The sequence below is a fragment of the Nicrophorus vespilloides genome, unplaced genomic scaffold (genome assembly GCF_001412225.1).
Source record: "Nicrophorus vespilloides isolate i.1.1-1 unplaced genomic scaffold, Nicve_v1.0, whole genome shotgun sequence".
Classification (NCBI taxonomy): domain Eukaryota; kingdom Metazoa; phylum Arthropoda; class Insecta; order Coleoptera; family Silphidae; genus Nicrophorus; species Nicrophorus vespilloides.
In genome coordinates, this window is record NW_017095832.1 from 62401 (window position 1) to 81585 (window position 19185).

The window sequence follows — 19185 nt, forward strand, 5'->3', positions numbered from 1 at the left end:
ATCAATTAAGCATTATTGAAATATTGTTTTTAGTATTAATGAATAAAATTGCAATTATAAAAGCACTGTTTTTCTATTGATTAAATGTAATCAATTTAATTTTTCTTAGATTTATTAAAGAATTTTAAATGAATTTTGTCCTCAAATATAATGAACAAACATTTAATAATTTTATACGTTTTTTCGTTAACATTTTAACTATATCACAAATATGCTTATTTTTACTATAAGACTTGAAGGTTAGATATACGTTGTTAATGCAACATTATAAATAAAATATGTATGATTACAGATACATATTAGTATTATCAAAACAGAGTATCAAAACAAACAAAATTTCGGTTTCCGAACAGAATTCGCATTTACTTTAATACATATTTTATGTAATTTTATTGTAGTTTGGGCGAAAAGACCTCGGTCGTTAGCCCTTTGGTCAGCCCTTTGGTTTATATCACATATATATTTTGTGTTAGAATGTACTTCGTGAATGGATTATCCATTTTATCAGACACATTATAAGTAAAATGGATTATGTTAAAAAAAACGGTTTTCAAACAGTCTTCACCAACAAATTATTTATGATAATTAACAATTTTTCTATTCACTTTTAACATATTTTAACTTTTATAATATATAATAACTTTTTTTAATAAATATAAGAACCAGACAAAAAAGCAAAAACTGCATTTGTACATTCTCTACAAACAAGTAAAATGGCAGAGAAACGAACAGTCAATTACACATTTTGACTGTCGCAAAATTTTGGTCAAGAAATTGAGAGGAGATTTTCGTCAACCACGAGATAGATCTTCAAGTTCGACGTCCAACTCAGAAAAAAATTCGTTTACACGAAAAGCTTCATGTTATTCTTACAGACACAAAGAAGGATTGCGAAATTTTCAACTAGAACAAACCAGGGGGATGACCTAATTTTGTGATACATGTCCAGATAAGCCAAGGATGTTTTATAACTTATCATACCAAGCGAAACTACAGATCTTAATTTTTCTAAAATTATATTATATATGTAAGATTTTTTTCAAAAATCGCCTCGTCCTGCTGATCCTACTGAAAAAGTTGTCGTCCACAAAGGGTTAATATATTAATATATACAAAAAATATTTTCTAATAATTATAATTATTATTGAAAAAATATATTTATATATAATATTGATAATCATGTTTTATTGTTTAAATTCTTTTGTAATAAAAATATACAAAACTGCTTTAAATTGTTAAAAATGTTAGAAAAGTTACTTATTTTTTTAAGTATCTTTTTTTGAAAAATAGTTTTAAAATTATCAGACAAAAAATATTAATATAAAAATGTTTGTTAATGAAGTATGAATTATCTTAAAGTAAGTTAAGCAGAGTAGAGTAAATGAAGCAATAAGAATTACGTTTACATAAAAAAATGTAATCATGCTGTCATTGTTTATGTAAACAATAGAAATTTGCCACAAGAAAAGGTGAGTAGCATTAAGAATCAAGAAACCAAACAGTGAATTAATTCTCTATTAGTTCTCAATCCATAAACTACGAGGAAAGAAACGACCAGTTTCCTTATTATCAGCCCACAGCAGCGGAAAGAATGATATTATGTAATGCAATGAGTATTAGAGTGAAAATGAGACAGATATAGATACAAACAAAAAGTAACGAAATTACAAAAGTTTACTCGGATCAATTTTTTCGCATTACGTAACTTTTTATTCGGTGAGAATTGAGTGCGGTCACCATTCAACTATTTACTTGCAATTATTCCGTTCCTCGATAATTATTGTATTGGGACGAGACGCATGAATGGATCGTATTTCTTCACGAAACGAAATCACTTTCTACCAACACGATGCTTCATAAGCTGACGACAGTTCAATGTCATTCGGTATGTAAATACGAGTGATGGAAAACCTCTTCTATAAGAGATGCAAACCGTTTCATTTCGTTAGCGTCGAAAGAAAGTTCTCCAAATGAAAATGAATTTTATAAATACTCGTTTTCTCACAATGTACTTGCAATTTGCTTATTTTTTTTTAACTTTTATTATTATTTCTCTTTAAAGTAGTTAAACACGAGAAAGCATCCACAATTTTCATTTTGTTGATGCCTTTATTTTTACTGCGTTCACCTCGAAACGATTTTGCTGGAAAAGTGTAGTTTTCTATAATTTATTGTATGCTTTGATACAGTTAATTGGTTATTATGTTTGACGAAAATGGAATTTGTTTGTTGAATGGATCAACAAAGCAGGTGTTGGAAATTGAAATTGTATTGGATTAGAAATGTGAAGTGAAGTCTTGATGAGAGGAGAGAACTATCAACGCAGATGGCTAATGCATTGGTTTTTTCCTCTTTAAACCCCGGACCCATTCAACCATTTATAATAACAGGTTTAATGGAAGATGAATGAAAGGAATCACACGGAATTCGTATACATAAATCATATTATCAATTAGTGAAAAGAAGGGTTTCATGGAAATTACAGGGTTACGTGTCGTGTGAAGCTTTACCTGAAATAAACAATAGGTGGCACACCCATTCTATAGAATTCCTTTACTTATTTATTTAAGTAGTAATTAGTCTATTTTCATGTAATATTTCAAATTTAAAACAAAAATGTTAATTATTGAAGGTTCTTCTAAATTTTATATAAATTCTTCTTGAAAGTAAATAAAACCAAAACAAAATATGCATATTTATCCAAATAGAAATTCGGTTCTCGAACAAAATTCAGTTTTTATACATTTACTGTATTTATTTTAAGTATTTCTTTGTTTATTTGAATACAATTTTATTGATAAGATTCTGTTCAAATGAACAATCTTTTTGGCTTAGAATTATTATGGGCAAAATTCGGTTTTCGAACAATTTTATATTGTGTTTACTCAGCAAAATTTTATGAATTAATATGTATTTATTTAAGAAGTAATTAAAGTAATTAAAGGTTTAAATATACAATCTTCTGGGATTTGTGAACGGATTATACATTTTGCATGAATTAGTTTTCAAACAATTCTGTTTTCGAACAATCGTAAGTTGCGTTTATTGCACTTGATTTTATAAAAATTGTTAAATAAGTAATAAAATAAATCTAAAACAAAACAAAAAACACATATACAATCAGCATTTCGGTTTTCGAATATTTGCTATGTTAATTTTATATAATTTTATGATATTTTGTATAATTTTATGTTTAAATTACGGTTAAAAAGTTTATATAAGCAGTTTTAAAGAATGGTAATGGGTAAAATTCGGTTTTCGAACAATTTTATGTTTATGATTTATTATGTATTTATTTAATAAGTAATAAAATTAATCCAAAATAATAAATATAAAGCAAACTAAATTTCATTTGCGGGCTTCGTGATTAGATCATTCATTAGTATTAATACAATTCAGTTTACAAGCAATTTTATGTTGCGTTTACTGTACTTAATTTTATGATTTATTATATATTTGTTTAATAAGTAAACTGTATTTGATCTCTAAATGAATTCCAAGTATAAAAAAGCATGCATAAGTAAGTATAGAGAGTACAAATGATACTTTCATATCATTATACCAATTAGACGTAGAGCGTTCAAATTAATAGCAACGATGCCCAGATGGTATTTGGTGCATGCGATTCTACTGAGTTGATTACCGAAAAAAAAATAGTATCTTAATTGCCGAAAAAGAAACGAATCAAAAGTTGTAAATTTACCAATTAATGAAATTAGCTTTAAACAAAAAATAACTTTATGGAGTTTTAATGATAATTCGCGTAATGATACATCTATTGGAATGAACTAGTTTCTTCATGGATTTGTTACACTTCGTCATTTTTTTCTCCTTCTTTGCAAAGACCAAACGGGAAAAGGCGGCAGTTTTATATAATGAGTCCCATTTCGATACGCATTTACGTATTTGTCTGTAACTACACTTTTTTGTTCCTTGTTCCGCATTAAAACGGTATTATTCAATCCCTTAACAAATCGGTTTCTTCCTCCTTCAATTACTAACTATTCATAATACTATAATACATATATACATAATATTATAAAATACATATACAAATTTCCAATATAATACAAAAACGTCAATTTCATTAAAAATGAATACACGCATAATTCATAAGATAACTTTATGAGATTTTAATTTCTTCATACATTTGTTGTTATTGTGTTTTTTTTTAGTTTTTTCAATCAATATTATAAGAATGTAAAATAAAATGTAAAAATAATCTAGAATGCGCATTAATTTTGATTGCATATTATATTCAACAGTTGCGGTAATCATTTTTCAAATTAACTGGAAATGAAGTTGAGAATAGAGGTCATGTACTGAATGTGTATTTTTATATGAATGTTACAAGAGAAATGCAGTTTGATTTATGTGATTCATTCATATTTATGTTTGTTAATAAATTTAAATGTTTCTCTTCGTCTGTTGCTCCGCTGTTTGTTGTGCGATGACAACTGTTTTTGAGTCATTTGAAGAGATGAAATTTCACTTTTTAAATTCCTTTCCACTACAGTATTTTACATATTTAAGTTACGTGGAAAGGCCTATTTAAAAGATTGCATCTACTGTTTTTTTACAAAATGAAATAATCGTCAATGTGTGCTTTGTTATATACCAAAGACATATCACATGTAATTTATTTAAATAAACTAAATATAAATAATACAAACATTTAATAAAATATATAGATCAAATTGTATTGGAACAATAACAATTCCAATACAATTTGATTATTTATAAAATAGTTGTTTTCAATCTGATATTAATGAAGATTTTATCTTTATATACTAAATATAATCTAAACATGTTACATACTAAAACAGTACCAAGAAGAAAATCCAGTATTTATCTTTATAATATACTCACGGCAGTTTCTTATATAACTTAGATGATCAAAATTTATTTCTATTGTACATCAGATATTTTTGTTTCTCAAATAATAATGTATACTTTATTCCAGTGTTTTCCATATGGGGACAATTTGATCGTTATGATAGGAAATTAAAAATGGACTCATCCAGAGTTTAACATTATGTCGAATTATCTATATGTTATATAGCGGACATAAGAATTTTAGAATTCTCTCTAGATATTTGTAGTTCAAATTTTCAAAAGAAAAGAAAAAAATTAGTACACAATAAATTTGTTATAAATGATTTAATGTCCTCAATTAATACGTTTGTTAACACTCTGGTATATTAGTAAAACCGATTACCCGGACTATGCGAGTTATTACAGATCTATAAATCGATTTTGTAAGGAAATAGCCTAAGAATGATGTATTATTTTATTCAATGTTGATAGATCTGATTTAGAAATAATATAAGTACAATACCCAAACCTAATTGAAAATAAAACTATTTTTTGAACTTATCAAATGTCTGTGAAATATTCAATAATAAATTAGAGCATCATTTGAATACATTTAATAACTCTAACTACTAAATTTACCTTTTTACTGAATCCATTCTGACTCTAGTTTTCACTAGTATTTTTCTTAATTTCTTTTAGTACATTTTTTTTAATAGGAAAAGTTTGGTGTTCTGTTTAATAATAAAAAAAAGATATATTAAATTCTGTTACTAAAGTATCTAAATAGATCTGATTTTCAAACTAAAATTAAGAATGACTTTAATATTATTTAATAACAGGTCAAAATATGTTTCAACATATAAGTATAGTTGATTTATAGTAGAATTTATATCTCTTATAACAAATACTATTACAGTTTCCATAATTTAGTTTCATATGTAAGTGATTACACTAAGACCTCGTTTAGCGCTGATTTGCTGTAACGCAGTTTGCTGGAAACATTAAAAAAAATCAAAATTTACCTGGTTTTAAATTATCATGGCATTTCATTGATTCGTATATAATACGATTATTTCCGAACAAGTAGCGCTGTGCTTCCCCAGAATATATGCTTGTTTGAGATGTAGATGAGCATGATATAAAAGTGTTACTGCAGGTTTCTGGTGACGGACTTACCAAAGACGACCTTCAATAACTGGCGAAAATAGTGATTCTGAAGACGATGGACCAAAAGAACTTGCTACAGATTTTTTTAGAAACGTTTAGAAACGATAACCAAATTGCAGCAAATGATCCAAATTTTGATGTATTAAAACCATATTAAGACCATAACGCTGTTTCGTTTAGCGCTCTGTCACCAGGAACGCATTTAAAGCGCTAAACGAGGTCTTACTGTAATTTCAATCCTTATAAATATGATTTTTAATGTTAGCGACAAATATTGTGCATAATATAAGTATTAAATATTTTAAATAATAATTACTACATTTTTTAAATAAGGTAAAAATTATTATTAAATGAAGTGTGATAAATAAAATGACTTTAAATGTATGCGTTTTGTATGTATTATTGCTATAAATTAAGGAAAACAATATAAACTTAATAATATATAATAGAAAATTATAAATGGAAAACGTATCGATTATATGTAAATCTCGTATGCAAACACGAATATTTCTATTCCTCGTCTATTCTAAACAATTTTTTTTTTCGCGATTCTATATTGCATAAGTGAACGCCATTCCTCATGCAGATTTCAACTGTACAGTTATTATTAATGTAACGAAAAGGAATAATGAATAATGATAAAAAAGGTACACACTTATGCATGGAGCCGTGTTGCTTTGAACTTTGTTTGAGATCTGATTTCATAATGCCGCCGATAATTTGAAAAGTGGATTTCCTTGAGCGACCGTATTGTAATAATATAATAGTTCTATGCGCACATAGGTACACAGAAATCGCGTTGGATATGATATTTGTGTCAAAAATTATATGGACAAAGAAAAACATTTCGAGCATCACGTAGAGAGCGAGCGATTTGATCGGTATTTTGTAAGTTCAACTTTTATCCTGTGCGTTGTTGCATCAGAGCTTTCATGCATTTGGCTCGACGTTTGTGTAAGATTTTTGAAGGTTGTTGCTGGCCGTCGGTTTATGGTAAAAGGAAATTTCAATGCACTCGCGTTCGCATTTCAGTCCGTAATTTATTTTATCCCAAATTAATTCCTTTCCAATATAATTGCAGAAGCATGGCGTTTATGGCTACATTTGGTTTTAATTAATTCCTTGATGCAATCTTTATCTTATAACAATGAAGTGATTTATAGTTGCGTTTAATCTTATATTGAAATATTTGTATCGTCTATTTATTTGCAATAAAACATTAAGTAAAATTATTATTTTGTAATCTATTAAGTAACTTTCCGTGATTTTGATGTTATGCTGCATCCACGCAATACGTGACATGAGACATAATTGTCTGTCAGTATTACCAATTATTATGGGTTTTTATGGAAACTGATGAGAGTTAATCTTAACTAACAGCTGTTTTGTGTTATGTATACAATAAATTATTCTATAAAGCAGGCGTTGGCAACCTTTCATACTTCTGAGTCTAAATTATCATTCTCTCTCAGAGTCAAGGTGCAGACTTTTTGAAAAAAATAAATCCAACTAATTTCGCTGAGATGGATCAAAAGAAGAAGAGAGACGGATGCTGGTGGTTGCCCATATGGTTGGTTGGTTTGTCAAAGGATGTTGACTCAGTTGACGCAGTTGTCTGATTGTCTAAAACTCAACTCAAAGAGAATAGATTTTGATTTTCTGTCAATATTATTAAAAAAAAAACAAAAAAAAAAACGAGTAAATATACTTTGATATTTTTCGAACATTAGTGCAGATTTTTTTTAATGACATCGAGACATATCATCAGTAAGTAGGTATTACATTCAGAAAACTATATTAAATAATACTGAAAACCAAATCAGTTACAAAAAATTGTAAATTTTTATTATCATGGAATAACTTTATATCAAATTATGCAAGTACTCGCATAGTACGGGTTATTGTTTCCACTAATATCTCGGACTGCTTGAAACTTGCCTAATACCTCTAAATGAAAGTTGCCTTTGTATTTACTTTTATTATTTTTGTAGTGTTCATTATTTTTTTAAAATAAATTAAGTTTATAATAACGGTTAAGATTTGTAGGAATTACTTACAATCTATTAAAGATTTGTGAAGTTGCTTGAACCGGTTTACTCTGCAGTGTGTTGCAACTTCCTTGACTGGATTTAATTTAGAAATTTTGAATTCTATAGCGTGTTAGCCTGTAAGCTATATATAAATTGCAATTGTTTCTAAAAACATATTTATTTTATTGTCACAGACAGAAACATATGCATTCGTAATAATAAGGCCAGTGACTTTTATTATTATATTGTTAGAAAATAATTATTCAAAAATTCATATTTTATAAATAAATACATTTTTTAATTAATTTACAGCAATAAGTTCCTTTTTTTATTAATTATAATCATAACTTACTTTATACATTATTTTATTTATAAGTTATGGAATGATAATTAAAAATACAGTCATACCTCAATTAACAAATAGGATGCGTTCCACAAAATTACTTCGACAAGCGAAAATTTGTTTTTAGTTGTCAAAATACTACTATACGTTCTTTGGTAAAGAAATAAAAAAAAATTTGTCGAATAAGTAATAGATTTATTATTTTGTTGTCTTTTTTCTATTTCATTTACCAATTGATTAATGATTTTACATTTAATATCTCAGTTTAAGAGTTTTTTATAAGAACTGCTTTCATTTCAAGGTTTTTTTGCATTGCAAGGTTTTTTTTAATCATCATCTTATGCATTCGATAAATTTCTCATATCTTCTTCATAGTCATATTCGAAAACTTGATAATTTTAGTTATAATTTTATATAATCTTTATTGAGACTTCGTTATGTAATGTTAAAGAAGGTATTACTTTAAACAAATTACAAAATTTGAAGTTCAGTGGAACCTCGCTTAATGAGTATAATCCATTCCAAAATTTCCGGATTTTTACTCGTATTGTGAAAAAAAAAATGTCCATATAAACTAATGTAATATACGATAATGCTTTCCATTTTGGAGTCATTTTTCTTACAATTTAGTTTAATCGTTAAGCAAAATGCTAATTAAGCGAGTTTACACTGTATTATTTTATTATTCAATAATTAGTAATCAACGTGAAACTTACAAAATAAAAGTGATCATTACTTGTTATAGTAAGTATTTGAAATCTTAGAATTAAGTCAACAAAACATTAATTACAATGTAGATTATTATAAAGCAATTAGCAATGATTGAGTAATTTATATTTCATAAAGTAAAAGTGATAAATAATTTGAAATTGGCACAGTTCATATTTTGGACCTTATAAAAAATAAATAAAAAATGTTAATTATAATGTAGAATATTATTCAACGATTAACAATTGTTACGCAATTTAGAATTAGCAAAGTAAAAGTGATAATTGAGTTACTTACATTTAGCAGAGTTTATATCTAGAATCCACCAAATCATAATAATTCAAATATGGAATAATGTCTTCGGAAAAAGTTGTTTGAACTTTTTCTTGTTTTTGCTTAAGAAATTGCAGCCCAACCTGTACATTTCTTGCACAGTACCATGAATAGAATGTATTTGGTAATATGTGTAATACTAACAGTTTATAAATGGTAGAGAATTTGAAAAATCAATTTTTGATGGTTAAAGCAATACCTTGCAAAGTACGGTTTCGGTCAGTGCGGTTTCACTATATGTCAAAACAAAGTTAATTTGAATTGAGCAAAATACAAATAAATTCTAAAAAAATTGGTACACAAAATTATTATTTTTTAAATAAATCTTTTTACCTGTTTCTGTTTGTGTTGTTAATTTTTATGCGTTTAGTCCGGTTTCAAACAGTGCGGGATGATAATGATTTTAATGTGAATACCCGTACTAAGCGAGGTATTACTGTATTTAAATTACAGTTGTTATTTGTAATAATATTAACCTGTAAACATAAAGGAAAACATAAAAATCCAAATTTTGATTGTAGGAAATAAAAACTATTTTTGTAGTTGAAAAGTTATTTGTTTGTTTGCAAATGAATGATGAGTTTAATTGCTGTTACTATGTAGCACGCATTGAAAGAATGTAAATCATGGATGAGTAAATCCTAAACCGGCGCAACTCCAAATTGGTAAAACCTTTACCTCTATTAGCTTTATATACTTGACATTATTACATGGAAACCTGATTTTGATACGATTTCGTCGGAATTCTTCGGAACAATATAAACACAAAACGACAATTTTTAACTTACAGAAATTAACCTAAATTCAGTTTTATTGCAGATTTATACATTTTATGTAAAATGTAATCACTATAGTTTCTAAACACTATTTATTTTTCTAAGTAATTGAATAGTCCGGGTAATCGGCCTATTTGAACCGGGACTAATCGGGAAAGTAAATAAAATAGAATTGAACCGCATGTAAAGAGATTTGGCTGTACAATAATTATAATTTACTTAGTTTTGACATATTCAAACCGGACTATTATAAATCTAGATTGATCGAAGTTGCCCTATGTGATTTATTGCAGTAATCTACAGAATCCCATGTTTTCTAAATATCTTTTCATTTTTTTCTTCTTAGTAATTGCTTCAAACGTTAACATTTCATTTAAATATCGGAATGCAGTTTCGAATTGTCGCTGTTGTTTGTCTCAATTAGGAAATTAACACGTTCTTTATTTATTTATGTTTTCCTTCATTAAGCCACATTTAATGAAACGACTTTCAGATGCGAATTTTCTATTTGCGCAGTTTTCACTGACTTTTAAAGAGCATAAAGTTGTGTATTCTCTCGCATTGTTTGCAGAAATCTGCTAAACAATTTCCATTTTGTTTCTGTACATATTTTTTTTGTAAATTAAATAAAAAACTTGTTTCGAGTACAGAGGTGTAACCGCACTGTTTAAAACCGGACTAATCGAAAATAGCATAATAAAATGTCTACTATTTATTTGCATTTTATTTTGTTAAAATCAAATTTAGTTTGTTTTGAAATTTTAAAACCGTACTATAGTGAATCCGCGCTGATAGAAGCCGCATTATTCGATGTATTGCTGTGTAGATTTTTATATATATATATATATAGATTTTATCGGTTAGGTGAGTGCTGTTATAAATGACTCACTAGAATGTCTTTAATAAATGGTCCAGAATACATGGGCAAAGTGAAAGTGACCGTCGATACTTATGTGTAACTGGTATACACGATCCAAGAGAGATATTTGAAATCCTTCACAAAAGCATTTTGTTTGAGAATGAAAAGTGTAAGGAAGTAGCCCAGTTTTATTTTTTGGCGAAAGTTGTATGATACGACTGCATTCTGTTCTCAATACAAAAAAATGTAAAGTAAATGATCAAAGCAGAAAAAAACAATTAATTAATAATGTATTTGGATTACGCAATCGATTCATGTGCATTATAGTCTGCGACGTAATCCTTTACAGTTAAACCACTTTCAATAAAAGAAATAAACGTCTTGCATAAAACACACGATAAACACGAGATGAAAGAAAAATGATTCATCCAAAGAAAATCATTGAATAAACATATCGAACGGCATTCGTGTTATTATTAGTTTCTTGCATTTTACTAGAAATGAACAGAACTCATTTAATGAATATTTCGTCCTTCACGTAAAAGCAAACTAAATTTGTCTTGAGAGTGTGTTTTGAAGTAAAGTGAAGGGAACTTGCTGAGTGTTAAATTTACAGTTTCAATTAATCCGCTCTTATTCTAACTGCGCTTCAACTGATATAAAAGTCAAAATAAAACTAGAGAAACAACAAAATTATTCTGCGTATTTAGAGTAGAACATTACAATTAATCTTGTTTTTGTGGTATCTGATTTATGCAATAAAGATGTAGGTTATAAGTTATATAATAAATTCAACTCTATATGGTATTTGCGAACAAAATTTTGTACAAGAAAAATAAAACGATTGTAATATTTGCTAGTAATGCATGAATTCGCTTTGCAATTTCGATATACTTAAGCGTTGGTTTTGCGCAAATTCTCATATAAGTCTTTGTTCTTTTATTATTTTAGAAAATAACAAAATAGAAATTATCCATTAAGTGTTATTTCTGCAATGATAATATAAGCACATTTTCGCTTGTGCTAATTTAAAACTGTATTAAACTTTCTTAATATCGTTTCTATCTTTAGTGTTGTATAATGTTTAGTTTAATTGTAAGTAATCTAGATTGACATAATTATACGTTATTTTTTACTATACATTTTGGAGTAAATATTAATTAATATTAGCACAAATAAAACTGCTACAATATAAAATATGAATATATTCATTTTCTATAAAATTTTTGTGTCCCGGGATTAAGAAATCTCTGGACACTGTGTATTATCTCGTAGTTATGTCGTTTTGAAGTTTTAGTTTATGAATATTAAACGCAATATTCTTAAATAATTTTATTATACACATCAGAGTTTTTATTGAGAGGTGAACGATAGAATTGTTGATCTCATGGATTATTAACTAAGAGTTACATTCTCCTCTTAAGTTAATAATTACGAAGTAACTGCTCTTCCTTGTACTAGTTCTCACTTCAATCTCCCAACTAAGACTATCTTCTCCCTTCGGTACTCTAACTAAGAATAAATTATATAATACAAAAATGTATCCATTTCAAAAAGGGGTTGCGTGTGAGGAAAGGAAATCAGTTTTGACCTTGTGGAAAATACACTTGTTTATTTATCTAAGTTCTTGATCCTCTCAAAATATTCCACAAGTTATTCTAAATAATCGCGAACAAGTATCCGTTTGTATATTTGATGGATACGTGAAATATGATTTGTAATAGTTAAGAGGAAAGTGGTAGACCTAACAAATATACATATTAATTATACAATAGATAATAATAAATTGGACGGCTACGACAAACAACTTGTATTCACTGACCCTAGATTCTGCTGGGAAAATCCTAATTCGTTTTTCTTTTAAATTTATGTTCGAGAAACGCATTATTATCTAACTTCGAGAATCGAGTTTCAAACAGTACGAGATATTGGCGGAACGGTTTACTAGGACTAAGCGAGATATTATTGTTTTAAACTATTGCATATTATTGAAGTATTTCAATTTTTACCATAGTAATTGTACTATTGTTATGAAATTATTCCTATTTGACAATATGATGATTTTAAATTCAAACTACTTTCGCTTTGTCTAGACGTGCTTTATCGAAGTGAGCTGTCTATACAGGTCCATTCTCATAAGTATTATGTAATATCCACCTTTGGTAAATCTATTGTTATAGTTATTTTGGAACTGTTTGTATACATTATGAGATCTAAGATTTGTTTTTTTTTATGAATAAGATTTTAAGCAATTTCAGAGAAGTAAACCTTGTGTAACCTTGCTCTAAAAAAATAATTATAAGATATTTTAATTAGTTGATTTAATAATAGTTATACATATATAAAAATTAATGAATATAATCAATTGTTAATTATTATTATATAGGATTTAATGTCTCAATAAAAATAAATTCACTATATTATTTTACATACATTATTAACTAAGGTATAACTATGGCTGGATTGCATCGGTACATCGCTGTTTCTTTTGTCGTTTATTAAATTATTGTGATGTCTAGAGTGAAAAGTATTTCTAAGTATTTTGTTGATTTTAATCTATTTTTTTTTAAATTTATGCAGTTGGATTTAATATATTTAAAAGTAAAAACCATGATAAAGTGTGGTAAGACTACCAGAATTGTGGACAATTTAGTATTATCACGATTTTTTCAACTTTGCGTAAGTTTTAGAGGACTGTCTTCTTAAATAAAGAAAGTATGGTCACTTAAGTTATTATGTCCAACAAAATGACAAACAGTGCCATCATTTTGTTAGAAAATTCACCGTTCACTTGTTGTTGTTATATTACAAAGCTGAGGAAGGCATTTATTAGATGTGTTGTTTCAGACATGTCTACTTTATGGTTTAATAAAAATTTCGGTGTTTTCCCAAAAAAAAAAGTGTGTTTTATTTAAAATTTAGATATTTCGGTCTTGTTGGGACACCTTATATAAGGTACGAGTTTTAAATAATATCCTATTTTATATTACTTTTTTATCGATTATGCAAACTTGCAATGTGTACTCTTTTCTTGTCCACATAAGGTTTAACGTTTGCAGCTGCAGCTGATTCATCGTGACGTAACTAAAGCACATCTTATACATATAAAAAGGTTTTTCAATAATTATTATTTTCGAAATAAATTTCACAAATCTTTCATAATAAAATAAACTGTATATTATACTAAATAATTATATTTAAAATAAATATCATTTACAAATAGGTCCTTTTTTATGTGATTTTTTTTATTTCTCTAGTGTATTGTACATATTTGTCATATGTAAGAATTTATGAAATTTATAATTGAATATTACTACAATAATATTAATCAAAATAATTAATTGCAAATATATACGTACAAAAGAATATTAACCTGGAGTCTTTCCGCCAATTCCTGCAATTAATTATGTAAGTATAAATTACTTTAGTCTATGGTAATTTTATATTAAACCGTTTTCTTCCGCTTCATTTTTATACAACTTTCATTCCGCATTCGACAAAATACAATTTTACTATACATTAAAATTATCGGAATTGGAATGTTTTACTGAAAAATTTGAAATACTCTAATTGTTTTCATTTTTTTTTGAAATATGTTAATTTTCTATAGTTAATTGAAAAACTCAATTATTGCAAAGTCTACACTCATTTTCCTAATTATTTTTTTAAATGAATTAAATAATTTGAAATTACATTTAATAAATAAGAAATTGTTTTTTTTTTTAACAAAATATATAGTCCAAAGTTTATTAAATCATAATGTTAAGTAATTGCATTAATTTTATGTACATAATTCGATAATAGCACGTTTATAACTGATAAATTAAAAAAAAAGTTTAATTCAGATAATTATCTCTAATAACAAAATAAGTAAATAATGACAATGTGCTTAGTTAATACAGACTTAACCGGAAAAATAACAGCTGTATAGGTAATTACAAGTGAATTAACTAATAAGAAAGTTATTATTCATGTGTACAGAAGATATACTTCCTCGTCGTTCGCCAAGATTTGATTAAGTACGTTACAGATGGAAGCATGCGTGGATATCATTTATAAGCCGTAAATGATCATGGAAGTAATAACAATGAAATTTATATCCTGAAACTTAAAACTAATTGGAATTGCGGCCATCGAAAAGTTGATGGCGCGTGACTTTGGCGCGATAAAAGCCTTCTGGTTCTCTTCCTTCTTGTACACGTATTAAAGTGCTTAGCAAGAAGGAATTTTCATGTGTTGTTGACCTTCACATCTCCGCATCTCTAGTGCTTTCATTAACAGTGAAAGTAGCAACACGCGCAAACACACCCAAAAATCATTATATTATTACGGATCATTTCTTTCGGACGGTCAGGTGAAACACGGAAACTGGATGAATTAGTAGAGTTTCTACTGTAACGAGCTGTTAATGTCTGCCACGAAAGGTGTTTGATCCTGCGGTTAATTTAAATAGTAAATTAAAACGTTTGGTCAACGAACCTCACACATGAATTATTTTAGTATATATTTTTGGAAAATAGTCCGTTTTTTTAATTACTTATGGATTAATTTAGTTAAAACTAAATCTTATTGATAAATTTTAATTTGTTACATATAATCATGAATTTATTACAAATTTAGATTGCATGTGTGTTTGGAATTCAGGTTTATGCAAATTTAAATCCCAAACGTGTAATTTAGTACAAGATTAACTGCATAATTAAAATACGTTCTATAATAAAAGTTGCTTTACTTAATTTTATTTTGCACTACAAAAACAAATAATTTATTCGGCTAATTATTACATAACTTACAAAAAATTAGAGCCACAAAATAAACAAACAAACGGTTTCGTAACGTTTGCATTCACCGCAAAAATGCACTAATTTTAATAAATATTAAAAAGGTTAACAAGTTTAAATCAGATAATTTTTGTTTTGTATATCAATTGAATCAATTAAAATGCAAACAAAACAGGAAGTCCCAATTGGGTTTCTTGTAAATGCAAGTGAAATAGTTGCAGCGCTTTAACGAAAAAAGTTTTCTGTTCTCGTCAGGTTCCGGTTTGTATTGGAACCGGACACAGATTTTCTACTCTACTTGGCATTCATATTATTGCTCCACTCATGACGATCCGCAACATTTATTATTAATAATTGTGAAAAATTCAAATTGAATTATAGACAGTGACCGGTGCTCAAACGCACACAAGAAATAAACAGTTTGTTTTATTGCGAGGAAAGCTGAGTTAAAAGAGGATCGAGCAAAAGTTTCTACATTGTTGTTTTCCAGACATGAATGTATGAAATTATATACTGTTTATTGTAATTTATTTTAAAACACACAATGTTAATTGTTTCTTTGCAAAAATAATTGCTCTATTAGTAAATTAATTTAAATATGTATTGGTACTACTTTCTTATATTCTTATACGTATCTAAAATCATATAAAAAGTAACCAATGTGTATATTGAATATCAATCGAAATTGTTTTTTAGAAATACAGTGGAACCTCGCTTAATGAGGACCTCTCATAAAATTTGTCTGGTCACAATCAAAATCCTATTAAGAAACTTGTGTAAGAATTGTTTCGATTATTTAACAAACCAATAAATTGATATTGACAATTATAAGTTATTGATATAACTTACTATTGGTACAACATACTATTAAAAATTAACATAACTTCAATAGAACAAAAAATGGCGCTAAATAAAATAGTAGCGTTTCTTTTATGACAATGTGGTCAAAAATAATACCATAGTAAACATAATACAGAGGAACCTCGCTTAACGAGCACCTCGCATAACAAACAAAATGAATTGTAAGCAAAATGACTTGCTTAACGAGCGACGTTTTGCATAACGAGTGACGTTCTTCATCAAAATTTCCAAAACTTATTGATTGTGTCATCTGGATTACTTTTAATTTCTTCGATGTTATGTTCTTCTTCTGATGCAACTTTTGCTTTTACTTTGCGCCAAACTTTAACATATCTTAGTGACTTCTTTCCAAAAACTATAAATGTATTCTGACAATTGCGTACTTTGTTATATCGTAGCTTCGTTATCAAATGTAATCTGGTTATAGTTAAGCAATATGTATCTTGTGTATCAGATGACCCTTCACCAACTATGGACAATACAAAATCGAATATAGTTTGTACATTTATGATTATCAGACTAAATTATATACATACTCGACCATACAATGATAATTACTTGTTTCTAAAACCAATTACACTATTTGTAAAATATCTTTTTAAAATTTATAGGAATATAATAATGTCCTTTAAAGAAATATGTACATTTACTATCTAAAGATAATAAACAAGGTTTCAGAAAAGTGGAAAAAATATGAATAAATAAAATTTTATATATCTTATTATAATTTACTATAACTAAATAATCAATACTTGAATATTATTTTCAAGGTCGATAGACCTTTGAGTAGATGTATTTAAATATTTATATAAAATAGTTTTGTGTCCTAGGGTTTAACTTTAATATACGTTATTATTTACATTTTAGTATAATTTACTCTAAAATACACTTTTTTAAAACTACTATTCTATTTACAAATTTATATGTAGAGCATTATAGTAATGTTCTTTTGAAAATTTTAAAAGTTAAGCAATAAAATGATTGTTTACTAAATTAGTTTAATATAATGTAATAAGTTTGACTATAAATTATATTTTTCATCATAATAAAAAGTTGACAAACAACAAATTTTTGTATGATAAGCAAAAATACGTTAATAGAATATAATGATTTTCCATATAAATCTACTATCTTTTTTTGACAAAAGTATATTTTCGTTTTTAAGAATGTACTCACCATTCATTCCAACGTACACTTTACCATCTGATCTCCTCGACATATTAATTATTAGTCGTATGTAAAAAAAAGTACAATTCTTTTCAAATGTACCATACATAATCTGGACTTTGCAAAAACCATTCTTGTAATTGTAAAGAGACAATGTTAATGATGAATATTAAATAGAAAATGATACGCAATTTTGTAACTGAATTGTACTATTTCAAGTAGGTATGTGTGTAATGCAAAGCGAAATTTTCTATCTCAAACGAAAACTTTCTTTGCTTGTTTTGCAGTGTAATATCGTATTGTCTATTATAAACGTTATTGTGATTGTTTCGTTTTGGTGAAGGTTAAAGACCAGAAAGATGTTTTTTTTTTAGTGAAAATGAAATGGAAACGGCTCTCGTTTCAGTGTCCATAGGCAGTTTTGTAGCAGCAGGAAGTGGGTCAGGTGGATTGTGTGTGTGTGTATGTGGAATTACCTGTGTGTTTGTATAACTTTCCCCCGGTCATCTCACCTGCTCAAATTCTTTTGAAACCGCGCCCAGAGACCACGAAGATTTTTGTTTACTCTGCCGATGTGTCTTGTTCCACCTTGATCTTGTCCAGATTTTCATTTCGTTTCACTTGCATTTTGATCTAAATTCCTAATGAAATGAAATACAAATAATTTATGTTTATTTTCTATTTAATTATAGTTTTATAATATTTTACACTACTTTATGGAGCTTCATTATAAATTTAAATAAACTATTTGATTATTTATTATAATCATTGATTCGTAATATAACCTCGTTTTAATCCTGATGCGTCAATTACTAACGAACACTTTTCAAGTATTACAAAAGCAACTGTTGTCCCTAAACTGAAGTCTTTTAAATATTTAATGTTAAATATTTGCAAATGCTATTGTCCTTGAACCCTAAATTCTTTAGATAGATAATATAAAAAATCTCCAAATCCAACATGTTTAGAAAGACCAAAATTTGATGAAATAGTTATCAATGTTGGTTTTTTTTTAAACATGATATCTTAATCTACCTAACTATGCGTTGATGTAATATTATTGTTGTAAAGATAAGATATTTTTTTATTTTTCACGTCAATATTTATAGAATGCTATTGTTAAAGTTTACTAAATATCGTAATTTTAATTTTAAATTAAAGAAAGTAACGAAACGATTTAAGTAATAAGTTGATTGAATTGAAGATCATGATCAAGGTCAAGATATGTAAATTGAATATTTCTAAATATTTTGCCTTTGGGTAAAAAAAGGAATTTCTCTTAATATGCAGATTAGTTTTTTTTGTAGTCTGGAAATATTTGTAGTGTAATGACATAAAAAAAGGT